Consider the following 20,624-nt stretch of genomic DNA (forward strand, 5'->3'; position numbering starts at 1 on the left):
TCTCTGGGTATATATATGCCCAGTAGTGGGATTGCTACTGGGCCTTTGCTAGTGGGCCATGTGGTAGTTCTAATTTTAGTTTCCCTAAGGAATCTCCATAGTTTTTCTATAGTGGTGGTATCAATTTATACCCCCACCAATATAGCACAGGAAAGACTGAGGGAAGGAGGAGAAGGGGACAACAGAGAATGAGACGGTTGGATGGCATCACTGACTCAATGGACATGAGTTTGAGTAAACTCCGGGAGTTGGCAATGGACAGGGAGGCCTGGCATGCTGCAGTCCACGGGGTCGCAAAGAGTCGGACACAACTGAGTGACTGCACTGAGCTGAACGCAGCATAGGGAACTTAATGCACTGTGGTGGCTTGAATGGAAAGGAAGTTCAAAAGGGAGGGGATAGATGTATATATATGGCTGATTCATTCTGTTGTACAGTAGAAACTGACACAATGTTGTAAAGCAACTCTATGCCAATAAAAATTAAAAAATAAAGTAGGAGAAGTAACACAATCTTTGCAACAGTAACATTGAGCTAGTGAAGAGCTCGCTAACCACCATATTTCTTAAGTCCTTTGCTTCATTCTCTCCCAAGTATCTCTCCATTATATGCAGGCAGAAAGATCAACTTCTAAAAAACTGAGGATAAGAATTTACCTTTGCTCTACTTTCTTCTATATTTGCAAAGATCAAAATGTAGCCTCTATTACAAGGTGATTGTTGCAACATGTAAAAGGTAACTAGAAAATAAGTCATGGGAGTGGGAAAACAGATACACACCACATTACCGAGAGCTGGGTTGTAGCCCTACTCTGGTCCCTGATGGACTGTGACTTCACTAAATTGCAAATCTCTGTGGCTTCATTTCCTAACATGTACCATGAGAAGGGTTGAACTTTTAGTAAGTGACCATACATTCCAGAACAGACCCAGTCTGCACCTGCTGTCCTGGAGCTCATACAGCATCTCCTCTCACGCTGAAACGTGCCCTGGTTTGCTTAAATAATGCAGTCCACTCTACCTCTTGGTAGCTTCCCTAGTGGCTCATGCAGTAAAGAATCTGCCTATAATACGGGAGACCAGGGTTCCATCCGTGGTTTAGGATTCAATCCCTAGAGAAGGGAATGGCAACCCATTCCAGTATTCTTGCCTGGAGAATTCCATGGACAGAGGAGCCTGAAGGCCTACAGTCCACGGGGTTGCCAAGAGTCGGACATGACTGAGCGACTAACACTCACTTTTTGCACTCTTACCTCTTAGGCTGTATTTTTGAGCTCTAAAATTCTACTAACACTTCCATTCATTTATCCGTCTGCATCTAGAGCATTTGCATACAGCAATGCTCTCACCAGAAAAATAATAGCTGATGCTTATTCACCTATCTTGGCAAGCATGTTGAGTAAGAGTTCCTTCCATGTTAAGTCCTTTCAGCTAGACTTTTGCTGGAAGTCCAAGATGTCATCTGCCTTGTGGAATCAAACACTGGAAAACCTAATTCACTTGAACTTCCCAATGAAGTAAACAAATGTTACTCATTCATTTTCCTGTTAGTGAAACACGATATTTTATACCCAATAGTCTTCATAAACTACTGAATTATAATGATTAAATTCTTGTTTCTTAGGCTGTGTTACATGTCCAATTTCCAACTGGTCAATGTACTAGTTAGATGCTAAAAGGCATCAAAAATATATCTATATTATGCCATTTCCTGTGGAAATAAGAATTTAATAACATCAATCTCAGAAATATTCTGACTATAAATATATTTAAATAATTTATGATTTTTCTTCCTAAGTTAAGCAATATAATAATTAGTAACATATGTTGCAATGTATCATCAAAATTAATTATCTGTCGGGAATTTTCTTTTTAAGCTCCATCTCAAACTTATCAAGTAAATTAAAAAAAAAACCTTTATTTTAGCACTGCCTCAGCCAAACAAATCTATTCCTTGGCTCTATTATCCATAACTGATGATCTTTCTTGGAAACACAGACTTCCTTTCTTCTTTCTCCATTGCTTGGCAGCCATGCTTGTCTTCTGTGACACTCCCCTGTCTGTCTGAGCCTCCTCCGCCCTTCCCCTGACAAACCATCTCAAGCTTGTCTTTGTCCCTCCTGCACCCTTTAATTGGAGCTGCTGCTAATTTACAAAAGTGACAACTGTTTTAAGTAAAGCTAAGCTTTAACTATTAGCACAGCAGTGTCAGGGGACATCTACAGGCTGTCTTCTTCCATAAAAAGAAGGACTAAGATGGATTACTCGATTAATCAAGGCCACCTCACTATCATACCTTGCAGTCTCATCTCTTCTCCACCAATTAATCTTCACATTTGTCCGCATTCCAGAAAAAGTCTCAAACACAAATCTTATATTCATTTATTATCCAAGTAAATTTACAAACCTTAATCTCTAAGTATTTATTACTATTATAACAGTTCCCTGTAATGACTGTAAACTCTCTCCAACTCATGTGCGTCTTGAAGCATTTTTAAATGAATAACTGTATACTTCAAACTTTGGAATATTAACAGAGTTTGACAAGTTATATTTCACATTCAAAGATGAAAATGCTTTGGAAAGTTTCATAGTCTAATAATAAATAACAGAAGGGAACCAAAAATTAAAACAGATGCCTTCAGATATGATTTAAAAGATAGATAGCAAATAAGTTTTTAAATGATCAAGGCCTGCATAGAACAGAAATTATTCATCAGTAAAAAACAATGAAGTTATGATACATGCCACATCAGGAATGATCTTTGAAAATATTATGCCAGTGAGGAAGGCTGTCAAGAGAAAGGCCACGACGGTATAATGTAATTTACATGAAATTTCCAGAATAGGTACATCTATAGAAATAAAAAGTGGATGGGTGGTTGCCAGAGGCTGGGGGGAGGGGGAAATGAGGAATGGCTGCTAACGAGCACCAGGTTTCTCTTTGAAGTAATGAAAATAGTCTAAAATTAGACAGTGTTGAAGACGGTACTACTCTGTGAATATACTAAAAACTACTGAACTACACTTTCAACGTGTGAATTCATGGTTTCTCAATTATGTCTCAATAAAGCTGTTCTTTTTCAAAAGCCATTCAATCATCCAGGGTTATAATAATTATACCTAACATTTACCAAATACTTTCTCTGTACCATGTCCAGATCTAAGCACCTTCAGCTGTATAAACTTAGATAATTACCACAACCACCCTACAAGTTAACTGTTTTATAGATGGGGAAACTATATCAAAGAGAAGAGGAATAGCTTTTCAAAGATCCCAGCAAGCAGGTGGAGATGGAATTCAAACCCAAGACCAACTCCATAGTCCTTGCCTTTAAATCATTACGCTCTCCTCCATGGATTAATGGTTTTTAACCCTATCACACTGAATACAACCCTAAAATAAATTTACAGAAGGTACAATCTTCCTACAGATATAAATTAAACAAACAAAAACCCCCATAAAACTCCCTGGTTGTTCTATAAAAGAGAAATAAAAACAAAGCAAATTTCAGTAAAAAAATCATACATAATTCAATATACAAAAACTCACATTAGAAGAAATAATGATCTCAACAGTCAAAACTGCAGACTGACACAGGTGTGCTGCATTTTGGACTAAAGTACCTCAAGCGGCATTGTCAACAGTGATGAGATGTTCCAATAATGATGAATAACTCTTGGAAAAGTTCCAAATAAAACAATGGAAGACCTCTCTCTATGCATACAATAGTTGTATTCTGGCAAATTCAATGGCTATTAAAACTGCATAAAATATCGTTTGTTCATATGTTAAAACAATCATTTGGTTCTTCCTTCAGAAAATTATAAATAAATTCTTGACCTATATGAACGTCCAGCAGGTCTTCTAAAAGTCAGCAGGACAAGAAACAGTGATTTGTGACTCCAGACTAACCTGAATATTAGACATCCAGCCTCCTGATTCTCCACTCACTAAATGCCAGGAGAGCCTTTTAATCACGGGACAACCATAAAACACCCCCCACACACACACACACACACAGATTTCCAAAACGTCCCTAAGCACAGGACTGCCTCTAATGAGTACCATTGCTATCGAAGAGAGTTGATTACACACTTGGAGCAGAGAAAGCACCACCTGTACGAGAGGAAAAGAAAAGCCAAGTCCGGATAAAGATGGAAACATCTACTATAGAATGTGTAATCCAAGGCAGAATGATTTTGAACTTAAAATGAATCTTGAAGAACAGGTCTTCTGGGGTCTTTGGCATTTTATTTTGACACTTTTCCCCAGCGTAAGACATCCCACCTAGCGTAACTGAGTAGCGCCTCTGGTCTGGCTCCTTGTCCAGGAAAACAGCCTTGGAACGGGCCCAGTCAGCTCGGTGAAGTTTATTTGCTCTTTCTCTTCCCTTTCTGTCAAACTTCATCACCTTCCCTCCTCTGACTTTCCCATCCTCTTCACGCTTCTATTTTTCTTAGCAAGTGTTCCCACAGGACTTGCAGAGTAGGACTGAAATGAGCCCCAAGAACAAATATTTTTGGAACAAAAGATTAGTGGATGTAAAAAGGGACTATGACTCTTCTAGAAATTATTTCATTCATTCAACAACTATTACTATGCACCTTAGATATGCCATATACTGGGTTGGATACATGCTCTTCTCATGGACCTAGTGGGAAGACAGAGAACTAACAGGCAGTTTGAAGGCACCACGGGGAAGTCCAAGATGGTCTGGATAATGCAGAAGCTGACAGAGATGACACCTGACCCAAGCTTGAGGAGGAAAACTTGAACAGCTGAAAAGCAAGGTGAGGAGAAGAAGAAAGGGCAGCCGATCATCAAGAGTAGTTATATATAGAAAGACTCAAAGTCAAGAGAAAGTGATGGAGTCAGGGCACTACTACTAACTCTGTGCTACTAGGGACAGGACAGAAGTGATGAGTAATAAGGCTAGATGTATTAGTAAAAGTCATGTATACAGTAGGGTAATATTTGCTATGCTGAGAAGACTGGATTTTACCCTGATTTTATAGGAATTCCACAATAAGGCTTTGTTATGAGAATTGGTTTTCAGAAGGACCATTCTGGCTCCTTGTGGAGAAGAGATTAGAGAAGGGCCATAGTGGGGACAGAGAGGCCAGAAACCAGGGTCTTCCGTTGTTACAGGCTGGAGGGAAAGGTGCAACCGTGCTCACCGGTGTCCAACTCTTTCTGACCATAGACTGTAGACCATCAGGCTCCTTTGGGATTTCCCAGGCAAGAACACTGGAGCGGGTTGCCATTTCCTTCTCCAGGGGGTCTTCCTGACCCAGAGATCGAACCAGTGTCTCTTGCATCTCCTGCACTGGGAGGTGGATTTTTTTTTTTAACCACTGAGCCACCTGGGAAGCCCAGTTAAGGGTAGCTGAGACTAAAGTTGCGCCAGTGAGGGTGGGGAGAAGTGGCCAGTTTTGAAAGTTATAATGGACATAGAAGTAGGTAACTGTCTAAATTAAAGCGGCGGCACACACACAGATGTCTGTCAGCCCAGTGAAGGATGGTGCCATTGACTGAGGTGGAGATCACAGGAGGAGAAGCAGGTTGGATCAAATGAGAATGCAGAGGATGAATTTTGAGGCAAAATATGGAATTGCAGCTCTGGTTACTACAGTATGCAATTTTCTCAGAGATCAACTCTACTCTTTAGAGCTGTTGAATTTTATAATGACAGAACCAAAGAGGGCTTTGGTCATCAGACATTTAACTTCCACATTTTAAAAATAAAGAAACTGAAGGAGTTCTCTGGCGATCCAGCAGTTAGGACTTCTCCTTCTAATGCAAGGGTTACAGGTTGGATCCTGGTCGGGGAGCTAAAACCCTCATGCCTGTAAATGTGATGATACTATCTACCTTAGAGGATTTTCCAAAGATTGAGTGAGCAAACCTAGGAACACACTTAAAACAGTACCAGTCACATAGAAGATGCTCGGGAAATCTTTCCAAGTAGGCATATCAGAGTTGAAATTTTCATCTTGCAGTTTAGAAAGGAAATCAGGATGGCAGGTCTAAAGTGACTTCTCTAAATAGACATGACACCTGATACATGGGAATTGGGTTGGGATGCTGAAAGATGGAAAATCTGCTAAGTCTTAAGGAGAACACATATTTATGAAAGATTCTGGGGGGCAGTTGGTCAAAGTAGGAAAATAAAACCTAGGATTATAGCGTAAAAACTTAACAGAGTTTAGAAGGGAAGTGGGGATTAATCAAGGAGTAAACACAGCACAGACATAAGTAATGAGAGGAGCCAAGAAAAAACTATGAAGCACGCGAGCTGGATGGCAAGAGTGGAGCCATTTAAGAGACCATTTTGCTTTCAAAGTGCACAAAGTGAAGAAGTCAGTAAACAGGTACTGCTCTCCAAATATTAATTTCCAGGGTGTATATGTGTGACTGGGTGGGATTTTGTATTGTGTTTATTGGTTTTGGAGTGTGCATGTTACTTAGTTTCATAGTCAGAGAAAGTGGCCCTTCTCTGCAGAATGTTGATGCTGCCACAACTGTTGTTTTTTTTTTTTAATCAAGCAAATAAACCACTTTATTTTTAACTAGGGGAGACTAATCTGGAATCACAGGAGAGCCCACACCATAGGAGTTCACACTGTGTCACAACTGTTTCGAATTTCTGTGTGTCTGACCTAGCCTGGCCAATCCTCTTACTCTTAAAAATTTTTGTTGCTTTGGTGTTGTCCCTTGGAAACATATTTATTTTTCCTTTTTCTCTCTTTTTTAAAAATATAAAGCTATGATCAATTTTAAATCACAGAAAAATCGGTTATTTACTTATATATGTTTTATTTATTTACTTATTTATTTTAATCTTTATTTTTACTTTATTTTACTTTACAATACTGTATTGGTTCTGCCATACATTGACATGAATCCACCATGGGTGTACATGCGATCCACGCCCTTGTTCACAGTATGACCTATAACTTGTTTTTTTGTGTTTTGCTTTATGAACTAGTGCTCTATTTTCTCTACTTTCATCAACTCAAAGATACTCTATGTGTTTTCAAAATTCAAAATGTGCTTGGACTTATTTTTCTATTGATTAAGAATTCAAGAAGATCTCTTGACTTCCCCCTGCAAACAAGAAAATTAACATGTTTTGGCTTTTCTTAATTCTCTCTCACCTACTCAGGTTTTTCCTAAATATGACTTCTTTAGGCATGAATTATTTTTATCTTGTATATTCTCTTTAGGCATTTATTTATATTTGTACTATTTTTATTTATATTTACAGTAAGAATTTAAACTTGTGTGTCACTGGTATCAGAGTTTAAAAGTCAGTCTTCTATGGCTTAATCTGTCCTTTTTCTGAGTTTGTTATTAATTTATGTCTTATTCCAATGTACTATATCTTTAATTTTTTAATGGATGAGTGATATAATTGTTTATTTTTTTATGAGAATTTCTGTCCTTTATTTCATATGCCATCGTACAAATACACCTATTTTCACATTTCCTATATACCTCGAGAAAAGAAAGGAAAGCTGGGAGTGATATCAGCACCATGGCAGAGTCATTCCTCTTTTCTCTCTTCTTTGATTAACACCTAATTAGACATCTGCACATGGCTTGGTAAAGAATCTGCAACGCAAGAGACGCAGGTTCAATCCCTGGGTCAGGAAGATGCCCTGGAGGAGGACGTGGCGAGACAGCCCAGTACTCTTGCCTGGAGAATCCCATGGGCAGAGGAGCCTGGAGGGCTGCAGTCCGCGGGCGCACGAGGAGCCAGACACGACCGAAGTGACTTAGCACAGCACGCACACACCACCACACAATGGAACAACGGGACCTGTGCACATTACACCAGAATTCGCAGAAGGTAAACTCATGCATGCTTCTGAAAATGGGCAGATAGGAACTCGGTAGTGGCTATGAGGCTGACTTGACAAGCCTGCCCCAACTTTACTCAACCTGATCAGAGAAAAGAAATGTGGAAGGTACAAAACTGGGTGGATACCCATGGCCACCTGTGCGGAAGACTTCGTGGGAGTCCATCCTTTCTGAGGGGAGAGTCTGGCACACCACGGAAGCAAGATGGAGATAGATGAGTTTGGATGATAGGAGAGGAAGGAATGCGCAAAGATGGGACCCTCTCCCCAGGGCAACACTGCAAACGCTGGGCTTTTGGCAGCAGAGGTCTTCCCTGGTTGCTCAAACAGTAAAGAATTTGCCTATAAGACAGGAGACCCAGGTTCGATTCTTGGGTTGGGAAAATCCCCTGGAGAAAGAAATGGCAATCCACTCCAGTATTCTTGCCCGGGGAATCGCGTGGACGGAGGAGCCCGCTGGGCTACAGTTCATGGGGTCACAGAGAGTTTGATACAACTGAGTCACTAACACTTTCACTTTTCACTTTCAGTGACGACCTCTCTGGCAGAAGTGGTGGAAAGCGGTGACCTCTCCCACAGAGGAGGTAAAAAGTTAAACTCTCCCGAGGAGGTTAAAAAGCCAAAGTGGTGAGTGGCTTCCGGGCTGTGCCACTGTGTGGGTTGCAGCTGGAGAAACCTTGCTCCCCAGCAACATCCAGGTTTCTGAGGAGGGAACTCTGTGACTGCGGAAGGGAAAGGGAAAGGAGGCAAATAACATAAGAGGGCTTTGAAGGAGTGTGTTTCCTGCTGTCTGCTTCACAACTTCAGCAGGCGGTCGGCCTCTGGACCTCTGGGAGTGACCCACTTGAGGGGTCCGCACCTGGGCTCATGGGAACCCCCAAAGCTGCAGGGGCTACGCTCCCACCACCCCTATTCTGCCGTCAGCTCCACATTCCCAAGTGCATCAGGCAGCTCCTGTAGGAGAAACCACAGGCTTGAGCTGTAGCGCCACCTTCTGGAGTATAAAAGAAAGGTTTCTAATAGCTTGTTGAATTTTTTTTTTTTTTGAAATAGAAATGGTTTTTATTATAATAAGATGAAATAGATGGTGGTTATCTAATGTTTGCAGATTGTTTATTATTTGTACCCATGCCCCATTATATACCAGCAAAGAGTGATCAATGTTACAGTCTAGAGAAGCATTTCTCAACTATTTTTTGACACTCAGAATACTCGAGGATCTTATTAAAATGGTATTCTGATTAGGGGACGAGGCTAAGAATCTTATTTTCAAAATGCACCTGACCAGTTCAATAGTCAAGGAAGACTTTGTTCAGGACTAATCCAATAGAGGAGAGAAGTTAACTCAACTGCACCGAAACAAAAGGTGAGAGAATCTTGAATGCTGGGGTAAACTAGTGGGAATGTACTGGAAGACAGTGGGGCCAGGAGACTGGAGACAGGAGCCCTATTTTTTTTTTTTTTGATAGTTATATTTCCAAGGGATGATTCCCAGGTCTTTGAGAAACTCATTCCTGGGTTGTAGCAGATTTCCATCTCAAAGAGACAGACAAAGGATTTGCAGTTGCAAGTTTTCTAAAGTAAATACCCTAAGAAAAAGGAGGTTAGGATCCTATAGTCAGGAAGAACCCTGTCTCAAATTAGGTCAAGTTAAGGGGAGCACTAAGGCAATCTTGTTCAGTGTGCCTTTCTAGTAAGCTCCCAGGTCATATTAATGCCACTGGTCTGCAAACTGCACTGCAAAATCAAAGTTCAATTAAGGGTGGATCTGCTACTTCAAATACAAAAGCAGACATGCATACCTTCAAACAGCATGAAACACAAAGGAAATGTGGTTCCCTAAGAAAAAACTGATAATTCTCCAGCAACCAACCTCAGAGGCATGGAATAGTGCCGTCTAAATTATAAAGAATTGAAAAGAACTGTTACGAAGAAATTCAGTGAGCTCCAAGAAAACGTGAAAAGACAATTCAAAGAACTCAGGAATAAGATATTTGAAGAGAAGGAGTTCTTTACCCAAAGACTGAAATTATTTTTTAAAAAGAACCAAATTCTGAAGCTGAAGAATTCAGTAAATGAAATAAAGAACGCAGTGCTCACCCTCAGTCACTTCCGTTATGTCCGACTCTTTGTGACCCCATGGACTGTAGCCCACTAGGCTCCTCTGTCCATAGGATTTCCCAGGCAAGATTACTGGAGTGGGTTGCCATTTCCTCTTCTAAATGCAATAGAAACCAGCAATAACAGGGAAGAATGGTTGGGAGAGAGAATACATGGTCCAGAGGATTGGAAAATAGAAATAATTTAATGAGAAGAGAGAACTAAGGTCTTTTTCTAATTGAAGAAACCCTACGAAAGCTATTGGATCTGATTAGAAAGGCAAATATCAGAATCATTGGAGTACTAGAAAAAGCAGAGTGGAAGGGGGCAGAGAGTTTATTTAAAGAAATAATAGCTGATAATATCTCAAACCTGAGGAAGAACTTCAATGTATCAATCCCCTTTGTTGTCTCAATGCAAAAAGACCTTCACCAAGACACATTATAATGAAATTGTTAAAAATCAGGGACAAAGAAAGAATCTTAAAAGCATCAACGGGAGGAAAGGAAGTAAGTACAGAGACATCCCCAATTCCCAATTAGACTATCAGCAGATTTCTCAGCAGAAGCACTTACAGGTCAGGAGAGGGTGATATGACATATTCGAAGTGTTGAAAGGTAAATGTTGCCAGCTGTACTTATCTAGAAAAGTTATCCTTAAGATATGAATGAGAAATAAAGGCTTTCCCAGGCAAACAAAAGCTGAGGGAGTTCACCACCAGTGTACCTGCCCTGCAAGCATGCCCAAAAGCTGAAATGAAAAGATCTTCATGTAAAGAAGGAACATACCTCAAAATAATAAAGGCCATATACAGCAAAAACGTGGCCAACGATATACTCAACAGTGAAAAACTGAAAGCTTTTCCAAGAACTAAACAAGGGTTCCAAAGCTCACTCCCACCACTAGCAAGAAGTACTAGAAGTCCGACCTAGAGAAATTAAGCAAGACAAAGAAAGAAAAGGCATTCAAATTGGAAAGGAAGAAGTAAACTTGTCATTATTTGCGGATGATATGATTTTGTATATAGAAAATCCCAAAGACTCAACCAAAAATTGTTGGAACTATTTTTTAAAATTCAGTAAATTTTAAAGATATAAAATCAATATGCAGAAATCAGCTGCATTTCTATACACTAATTATAAAAGATAAACAAGAAATAAAACAATCCCATTAACAACAGCATCAAAAACAATAAAATACTTAGCAATAAATGTAACCAGGGGAGGTACAGTACAGATTTACTGTACAGTAAAAACCATAAGAATTTGTTGAAAAAAACTGAAGAAGGCACAGGCAAATGGAAAAACATCTCATGTTCATGGATTAGAAGGACAAGTATTATTAAAACATCCATACTACCCAAAGGCATCTATGGATTCAATGCAACCTTCATCAGAATAATAGTAGCACTCTTTAAAGATATAGAAAAAAAAAAAAAAACGTGAAATCCTCAAACTGCCCAAGCAATCCTGAGAAAGAAAAACAAAGCCAGAGGCATCACCCTTCCTGATTTTAAACTATACAACACCGTGGTGGATTCATGTCAATGTATGGCAAAACCAATACAGTATTGTAAAGTAAAATAAAGTAAAAATAAAAATTAATAAATAAATAAACTATACAACAGAGCTGCAGTAATAATCACAGAGTAACACTGGTATAAGAATAGCTACATCAATCAAAAAAATAGAACAGGAAGCCCAGAAGCACCCAGTCACATAATGTTCAACAAGGGAGCCACAATACCTGTGGGGAAAGGACAGTCTCTTTGATAAACGGTCTTAGGAAAATTGGATAAACATATACAATGAAATTGGACCCCTATCTTATATCACTCACAAAAATTACCCAGGAATGGATCAAAGACTCACACACAAGATAGGATACCATGAAAGTTCTAGAAGGAAGCAGACAGAAGGATTTCCTCAATACTGGTCTCAGCAACGATTTTGAATATAACACCAAAAGCACAAACACAAGGGACTATATCAAACTTAAAAGCTTCTGCACAGCAAAAGAAGCAAGTAAGAAAATAAACATAGCCTACAGAATGGGGGAAAATCTTGCAGCCCATATACCGGATAAGAGGTTAGCATTCAAATATACAAACAATTCATAGAACATGACCAAAAATATGTTTTATAAAAATGGGCCAAGGACCAGCCGGTACATGAAAAGATGTTCAACATCAGGAAAATGTAAGTCAAAATCACAATGAAATATCACCTCACACATGTCTGAAGAGATATCAAGAAGAGAAAAAGATGACAGGTGTTGGTAGGGATGTTGAGAAAACAAAAATCTTGTGTACTGATGATAGGAATGTAAATTGGTTCTTCAGCCTCTATGAAAAACAAGGTGGAGATTCCTCAAAAAATTAAAAATCGATACAGTGTATGGTCCAGCAATTCCACTTCTGGGTATACACCCAAAGGAAATGAAAACAGGATATGAAAGAGATATATGCACTCCCACGCTTCCTGCACCATTGTTTACTATAGCCAAGGTATGGCAACAACCTAAGTGCCCCAAACAGACAAACGGATAAAGAAGCTGTGATGTATTTATACAACAGAATATTATCCAGCTATGATAAAGAAGGACATCATGTCATTGGCAACAGGATGGACCTTGAGCACATTATACTAAGCGTGAAAAGTCAGAGAAAGACAAATACCATATGATATTACTTATATGTGGAATCTACACAAGCCAAACTCATAAAAACAGAGAGCAGAAAGGTGGTAAGCAGGGGATGGGCATGAGAGGGATAAGAGAGATGTTTCAGGGGACGAACTTGAAACAAGTGGTAAATAAATTCTAGAGATCTGAAGCACAATGCGGTGGATATAGGCAATGCTGTATTAAAATCAAATTTCCCAAGAGATAAGAATTATTCCAATCATTAAAAAGAAATAACTATATAACATGATAGAGATGTTAATTATTGCTACAGTGCCAATCATATTATACAACCTGTAAAAGTATTAAGTTGGCATACAGTACACAGTTTATGGGGTTGCAAGGGGTCAGACATGACTGAGCAACTTTCACTTTTCATACCTTTAATTTAAACAATGTTATATGTCAAATAAATTTCAATTAAAATATTTTAAATTTTAAAAGAGAAAAAAAAAAGAGAGAAAAATTGGATCACAATTCCTTTCCAGAAGTGAGTATAAATGTTGTGCCTTTAGAGTCTATAACTGATGTAAAGAACTGTCAGGAAAAAAAAAAAATTCATTTCAATTTATTTGTAATTACCCTGGTCTATTTTTCTGTTTTTATTTTTCCAACTGGATACTTAAATAGATTGTTCTCTAGCTCTAAAATTTTAAAATAACTCATCAGAATCTGTCTTTTCATCAATTCTGCCTGATAATCGGTGCGCTTACTTTATTTACAACCGGTCTTTCTTATGTCACTAAAGCTTTACACGCTTCTGTATTTGATCCTTATTACTCTTCATTTTCTTCTGACCAAGACCATTTTTTCTCTAATAGAATCTCTTGAATATTGATTATGCCCTTCACTGCTTCTATTCAAGCTACAAATCAAGCTTCATCACTTTTAGGTTTTGTACAGGTTTTTCCTATTTTTATCTGCATAAGAGTTACTCCTTTTTCATATTTCTTGTCAAATGTATATGACTATGCTAGTGTGTGTGTATATATATAAACATATATAAACACACATGTATGTGTTGGTTATATAATTTTATAAAATAATTTTCCTATATTGTAGCAAACCAGACTCTTTGAGACCTCAAGGACTGTAGCCCTCCAGGCTCCTCTGTCCTTGGGATTTTCCAGGCAAGAATATTGGAGTGGATTTCCATTTCCTTCTCAGGGGATCTTCCCAACCCAGGGATCAAACCCTGGTCCCCTGTGTTGCAGGCAGAGTCTTTACCATCTGAGGCACCAAGGAAGCCCCAAAGCAGATGGTTTATATGGTTTATATAGTTTAAATTTATGTGTTTTACTTTTTAGAAGTCTGACATTTCTCTACAACTTGAGAAAAATGGTGTCATTCTTTCGATCATAGAATCTTTCCTAAGTCCAGTGTTTCTTTTCACCTGATCCCTTATCATTCAGTGAGAAGAGCTCTATCGAGGTGAAGGGTTTCCCACAAAAGCAGCACAAGAGCATTCTCCTTGAGAGCCTAGACTTGGGGCTCTGGTGGATGCACACAGACTCTAATCAAATTCCTAATGTCTGACGCTCATCCTTTCCGAGTTAACATGTTCAACTAACTATAGGCTGCTGGATATCAGATCATTTGAAATCCAATGAAGCCCATAAAATACCCCTCTCACACTCGCCCCAGCAAGTATTCACCAGCAACAGGCATCTAGATAATCTGAGTACAGATTCTCGAGCCCAGCTGCTTATGTCCAAATCCTGGCTCTACAACTTAGGAATCTCACTACTAAGTACCTGCTGTGGAGAACACCCCCTGAGGCTCTGGTAGGAGAAGTATTTCATCAGCTTCTATTTTCTCATCTCTGAAACAGAGATAAGTTTTTCCCTCATAGGGTTGTTGGAAGGATAAAATGAGTTACTCTGTGGAATGCACTTCAAACAGTGCCTGGCATGAGTTCCTATCATATAGCAAGGTGCTGTTTCTCAGAAACATTAGCTTTCAAAGGGCTCATGGAGCACTTTTCAGGCTCTGCATTTACACAGATCTGTGCAGTATCAAGTAGGACCTGAAGCAACCAGAGCAAGAGAAGTATAAAGACAGCCCACAGTGGGCAGAAAATCTGTACCCGCTGACCTTTCACTGTACTGGGGAAAATGACTGCCCAGAACCGCTTCCTCTTTGGGTGTGCTCCCCGAATACCATGTTCTAGCAATTTTGTCAATCCCAGGATGTATATCCATGCCCATTAAAAATCGTCATGTGGAAAACATGCCCATAATGATGTAAGTATTCTCCTCGCTTGGCTGGCAATGCACCACAGTGAAGAAGAGGACAGACAGCTGTGCTTTTGGAATGAGACATCTGGAAGGATCCAGCCGTGCACTCAAGAGGTGGGTGAGACAGGAGATTGAGAGGTGAAGGGCCGTGGGCTGAACAACAGGACAGACTTGCAGTGCAATGAGTTTTACAAACAATACCCATGATGTTTCCAAAAAAAAAAAAAAACAAGAAAGAGAAAACTAAAAATGCTAAGGAAGCTGTCACCCCACAAAGGACACTGAAGGACAGGGCGTGGGCCCTGCCTTCCTGCTCACACAAAGAGCACCTTTTGTGCGCCAGACACTGGCAGTTCAAAGGGCCACCAGATATAATCAAGGGTGAATGTAGAGAAAGGGACTGTGCCCTGTACATATAAAAAGGGGAATAAAAATAAGAGAGTGGTACAGATTTGTGATGAGGCAGGACAAAGAAAGAGGGGAGAAAAAGGACTATGCCTAGATTTAGCCAGCCTCCCACTCCACGGCTCCATTGTGCTCACGTTACGTGATTTTACAATGCATCCATTGAGGCTATGCAAAGCAGCATTTTGTTTTTTCGCCTGAACTTCTTCCCTCCCTGTTCCTTTATTATCAATAGTCGTCTTGTTTTTGTTTCCAACCTAAACATTATAGACTTTAAGAAAACTAAGCAATTTAAATGCAATAGAATTTGACCCACAGATACTGAAGAATTTAAGAAAATATAAGTTTTTTTGTTTGTTTGTTTGTTCAATCTAACCAGATCAAGTAAAGGACAACTAGTTTTCCCAGTAATTTTGTTGTAAATTGCTTCCATAATTGGAATATTTCTGGTGAAAACTCCTTTCCATCTTATTCATCTGAATAATTGTCTCAATTCACATCCTTTTGAAAAACTGCAGTCTCTCCGCCTCGATTCAATAAACAGCCTTGCTTACTAGTAGGCAAGGTTTAGACAGAATCTGTTGCAGTTCTCACTGTGTCCACAAGATGGCAGACGGAGATTTAGACGGAGTTTAAGAGTTCTAGTACAGGACATCATAGGTGTTTTCTGACTCAGATCTCCTATTATTCAGTCCATCAACAAAACTTTTTTTTATTTATCCCCCAAATTTATTGAGGTATAGTTGAAACATTAAAAGTCACACATATTTTAGGTTTACAGCATGATGATTTGATACATGTACGTAAAGTGAAACAGTTACCACCATCAAGGTAATTAACACACTCTTCACCTCACGGTTAAACCTTTTTTTTTTTTTTTTTTTTTTATGGTGAGAGCACTTAGATCCACTGCCTTAGAAATTTCAAGTATACGCTATTGTTAACTATAGTCTGGGTGTTGCCGCAGGATTTATTCGTTTTATAACTGGAAGTCTCTATTCTATCGACCACATCCCAATTTCCCCCTCCTCCAGTTGGCAACCACCATTCCACTCTCTGCTTCTACGAGTTCAACTTCTCAATACCTCTTTTTTGCATGCATATTATATGCCAAGAATGCTACTAGATTTGAGGCAGTAATATCACTCAGTTTTAAAAGATTACTTTTATTTACCATACGATTTAGGAAAAACACTGGGTATTTTGTTTCCTGGAGAAAAGGCAAGAACTTTTGGACAGTATATTAATACAATTGTATGGTGCCCAGGAAGCTGCAACTAAAAAGTATGCAAGAAAAGTAATACATAAAACAATAATCAACGTAGAAGACTAGGTCTGTCTGGCAATTTTTAAAAATCCTATTGGGATTACCACAAAAAAAAATCTGAAGATTGACTCCAAAGTTCCAACCCTTTTTCTTTCTAAAGGTATTTCCTTTGGAATTTAATTTCCTTACAAAAATAAAATTGTAAAATATTTTTCTCCAGATATCAGTATTAACCTTGCCAACCGAGTAGAGTTTGAATTATCAATGCTAAAAAGAAACTTTCACTGTATTTATGAAAGTCCAATAAATAGACCTATATTTTAAAATAAAGGGAATTTCAGAAGTCAAGCAAAAATGGTCCCTTTCCAGATCTTGAAATTTAAATCTGTTAAATTTTCTTTGTACCATACTGATACTAGGCAATCTTAATTTAAACGAAATTAGAATCACTGGGAAATGACACACAGTTTATTATACATATTCATGTTTATTTCCCTTATGTTCCATACCACTTATCATAAATCAATTATTAAAAGTAAAATTGTAAAAGGTAAATTTAAAAATTAGTATTCAATATTAGAGGATATGAAAATTACATGAAGACAAAATTCCAGATGGTTTCATAGATTTAGTCCCGAATAAAAGGGTGCTAATGGAAAATACTGGTGATATTGAATAAAGTCTGTAGTTTATTTAGTAGCATAGTATCAATGTTAATTTCTTGGTTTTGACAAATGAACCAAGCTTGTTATATAAGCAGAGGAGCTGGGTGATGAACACAGAAATGCTCCTTATTTGCACCTTTTCTATAAATCTAAAATCATGCCCCTCAAAAAAGTGGAAAAAAAAAATAGTCTAGGTAACCAGCACTACTGGTCACCCACCGTAGATCAGGTGATTGATAATCAGGAGGCTGGTCACATAAACCCTGTCTGAGCTGTTCACAGTCTAGAAGCGACATTAGTACTCACGTTAAATTATAACCACAAAATATCTTACCACTGTAGTTTACCAGCACGTACATTCTTGCTTTTACTTGGAAGGATTAAAAATCACAAGAAATTAACATGGGTGAAAGAAGAAAGAGAAATGGTGCTGTGCTTAGTTGCTCACTCGTGTCCGACTCTTTGCAACCCCATGAACTGTAGCCCGCCAGGTGCCTCTGTCCATGGGGATTCTCCAGGCAAGTATACTGGAGTGGGTCACCATGCCCTCACGTCAAATAGAGAACCCAGAAGGATACTAGCAGAAGCAAGGAACATGGGTGGATGAAGTACACAGGTGTGGTGGTGGAAACGTTCTCCAGCATTGTCTCCTTTCAGACTGGTTCCTGATTAAAATTTGCATTTTCAAAATAGCTAGCAATCATCACCTCACATAGCTACCTTTCTTTTGTGGTGGGAACACTTAGATCCACCCCCATAGAAATTTCAAGTATATAATACCGTTAACTATAGTCTGGGACAGTAACAGCTAAACAGGTGGGGGGAAACTGCTGTATGGCACAGGGGCCTCAGCTCAGTGCTCCGTGATGACCTAGAAGCGTGGGACAGGAGGGTGGGAACTCCGGGAGCTGGTGATGGACAGGGAGGCCTGGCGCGCTGCCGTCCATGGGGTTGCAAAGAGTCAGACATGACTGAACTACTGAACTGAACTGATTTTGCCTTGTGTGAGGCATGTTTTACCCCATCCTCCTAAGAAAGTGGAAGTGTTAGTTGCTCAGTCATGTCTGACTCTTTGTGACCCTAGGGACTGTAACCCACCAGGCTCCTTTGCCCATGAGATTCTCTAGACAAGAATACCAGAGTGGGTAGCCACTTCCTTCTCCAGGGGATCTTCCTTATCCAGGGATCAAAGCTGGATCTCATGTATTGACAGATGGATTCTTCACCATCTGAGCCTCACCTTCCTAACAGCATGCTTTATAGATAGCGGACAGGTCGGGGGAAGAAACAGAAGCAAAAAAAAAAAAAAGTTGTGGAAGGGATGGAGAAAATAGAAGAAAAATATAAGGTAGAAAAACAGAAAAAGCAAAATCCTCCTGCCTCATCCCTCACTTCCCAGGCAACCAAGTTAGGACCCTATACAAGCTGAACCCACCCTCTCCACGCTTCCTCTGTCACTATTAACAACCAACAGATCGCCCAGGGGATGAACTTCTCACAGAGAGGATTTAATAGCTTTCTGAGAATGTGGACTCTCAAATTTCAAGAAACTTACATTTTCATCCTTTTTTTTTTACTAGTCAAGAGTAACCTGGCTTCCTCCGAACATTTTTCAAAACCTGAACAAAACAAGCAGTTTCTTAATATACCACGGTCTATCAGTGAATTTCAGGCAGAAAGTCATGTGCGGTATTTAGCCCCAGAGCACATGGGATATGATACAGATGAAATTTACAATCTTAACATTTAAGCTGACAAGCCATGTCGAACTTCATTAATAAATAACACAACCTTTTTGCTGGAAATCATTTCTCATGTCAAAAACTCAAGGTCCAAGAAGTGGAAAACGTGCGCAGAAAGGCAACCGCAACAATGAGAGGAGGAAGCTAGAAGTTCTGGAACACGTAGGTCTGTAAGGGTGAGGCTGGAACGGGAACAGAAAAAGGAACACAAGAGACAGCAACATGGAACAGCAGACTCGTTCCCCTAACTCCCTGATGCTAACAACTCCTTCACATCCCAGTGAGCTGGAGTTAGGACATGGGGGAGTATTGCTTCTTTCAGATGGGTTACTTGGGAGGGGACAGCAATGGAAATTTGTAGAGATTAATTCAAAACTGGCTTGAGAAAAAAAAAAAAAAGTTGGGGTAAAATATCCAAAATCATCACCTCTGTGAGAGTGTGTCCAGCATTCCTTTCCTAGGAACTGATTCCTTCATGAGCTGGGTGGTTGTTGCAGGAGCTGTCGAGTTACAACAGGTCACCTGCCCACTATCTAGTGAGTTTCCTTTCTTAGAAATTTAGACCTGAATCAAGAGACTAAGAGACAGCCTTTCCTTGTATGTCTACAAAGCCTGGGAGCTATTAGTGTGTGACCGTATTCCATCCTGTAAGGAAGAGCTAACAATAAATCTGTACAGAGTGAGGAACAAAAAGAAAAATCAGATTCCTGAATCCTGCCTTTCCTGAAGCACATAAGTATTCCTGTCCTTGGGATGCTTCACCAAATGCCCTTATGAAGAAACCTCTACCTGAAACTCATTTTAGATGGTTTCTGTTCTTTTCAACCAAAATAAACCCACTTAACACAAACACTATAAACTATTCTCTTTTTGCTCCCTCTCTGGTCTTTTCCCTTATAGCTTCAGTTTTTATGTGGAACCAATATATATAGCAGAGAAACAACGAAAAACCATCATCACCCTGCTGATCAGTAAGAGGAGAGCTTTCATTACAGCTACAGCTAGTCGGATTTCAAGCAGGAGCAAAGGGGATAGTGTTATCTGATGATGCAAACAAAAAATAACAAAAATAATGATTTTTAGAGTCCAAGTCTGAACTAGCACTCCACCTAAAAGGTTTACTTTGCTTGCCAAAATTGAGCTGGCCAAAGCATGCATTTGGGGTTTTCCATAAGAGGGAAAGGAAAAACCCAAATGAATGTTTTGGTCGACCCAACACAGTGGCGATCTCTACAACCTCTTCCAATGGTACAGAGCTATCCAGAGAGGTGGCAACATGCCGAGCATGCATTTAAAAGAGTCAGATCTCAGGATTCGATATCTGTACACACTTTATCATGATAAATAGGAAGGGAGATATCCAGTCATATAAAGAGAGTTGTTGAAAACAATAAATGTAACTATAGAAGTTAGTAGGTCACCTCTGACTCTAGAAAGTAAGAGAGTGGCATGATTGCTTGAGGACACGGAACAGCCCGTGATCTGCTAATGATACAGAAGTGGTCTTATTGGTACCTAAGTTTGGCCTTGGAGGACAAAATGAAGCAAGGTAAAGGATAACAGAGTTTTACCAAAAGAACACACTGGTCATAGCAAACACCCTCATCCAACAACACAAGGGACTACTCTACACATGGACATTGCCAGAAGGTCAATATTGA

The sequence above is a fragment of the Capricornis sumatraensis genome, chromosome 11 (assembly GCF_032405125.1).
Source record: "Capricornis sumatraensis isolate serow.1 chromosome 11, serow.2, whole genome shotgun sequence".
In the NCBI taxonomy this organism is placed as follows: Eukaryota; Metazoa; Chordata; class Mammalia; order Artiodactyla; family Bovidae; genus Capricornis; species Capricornis sumatraensis.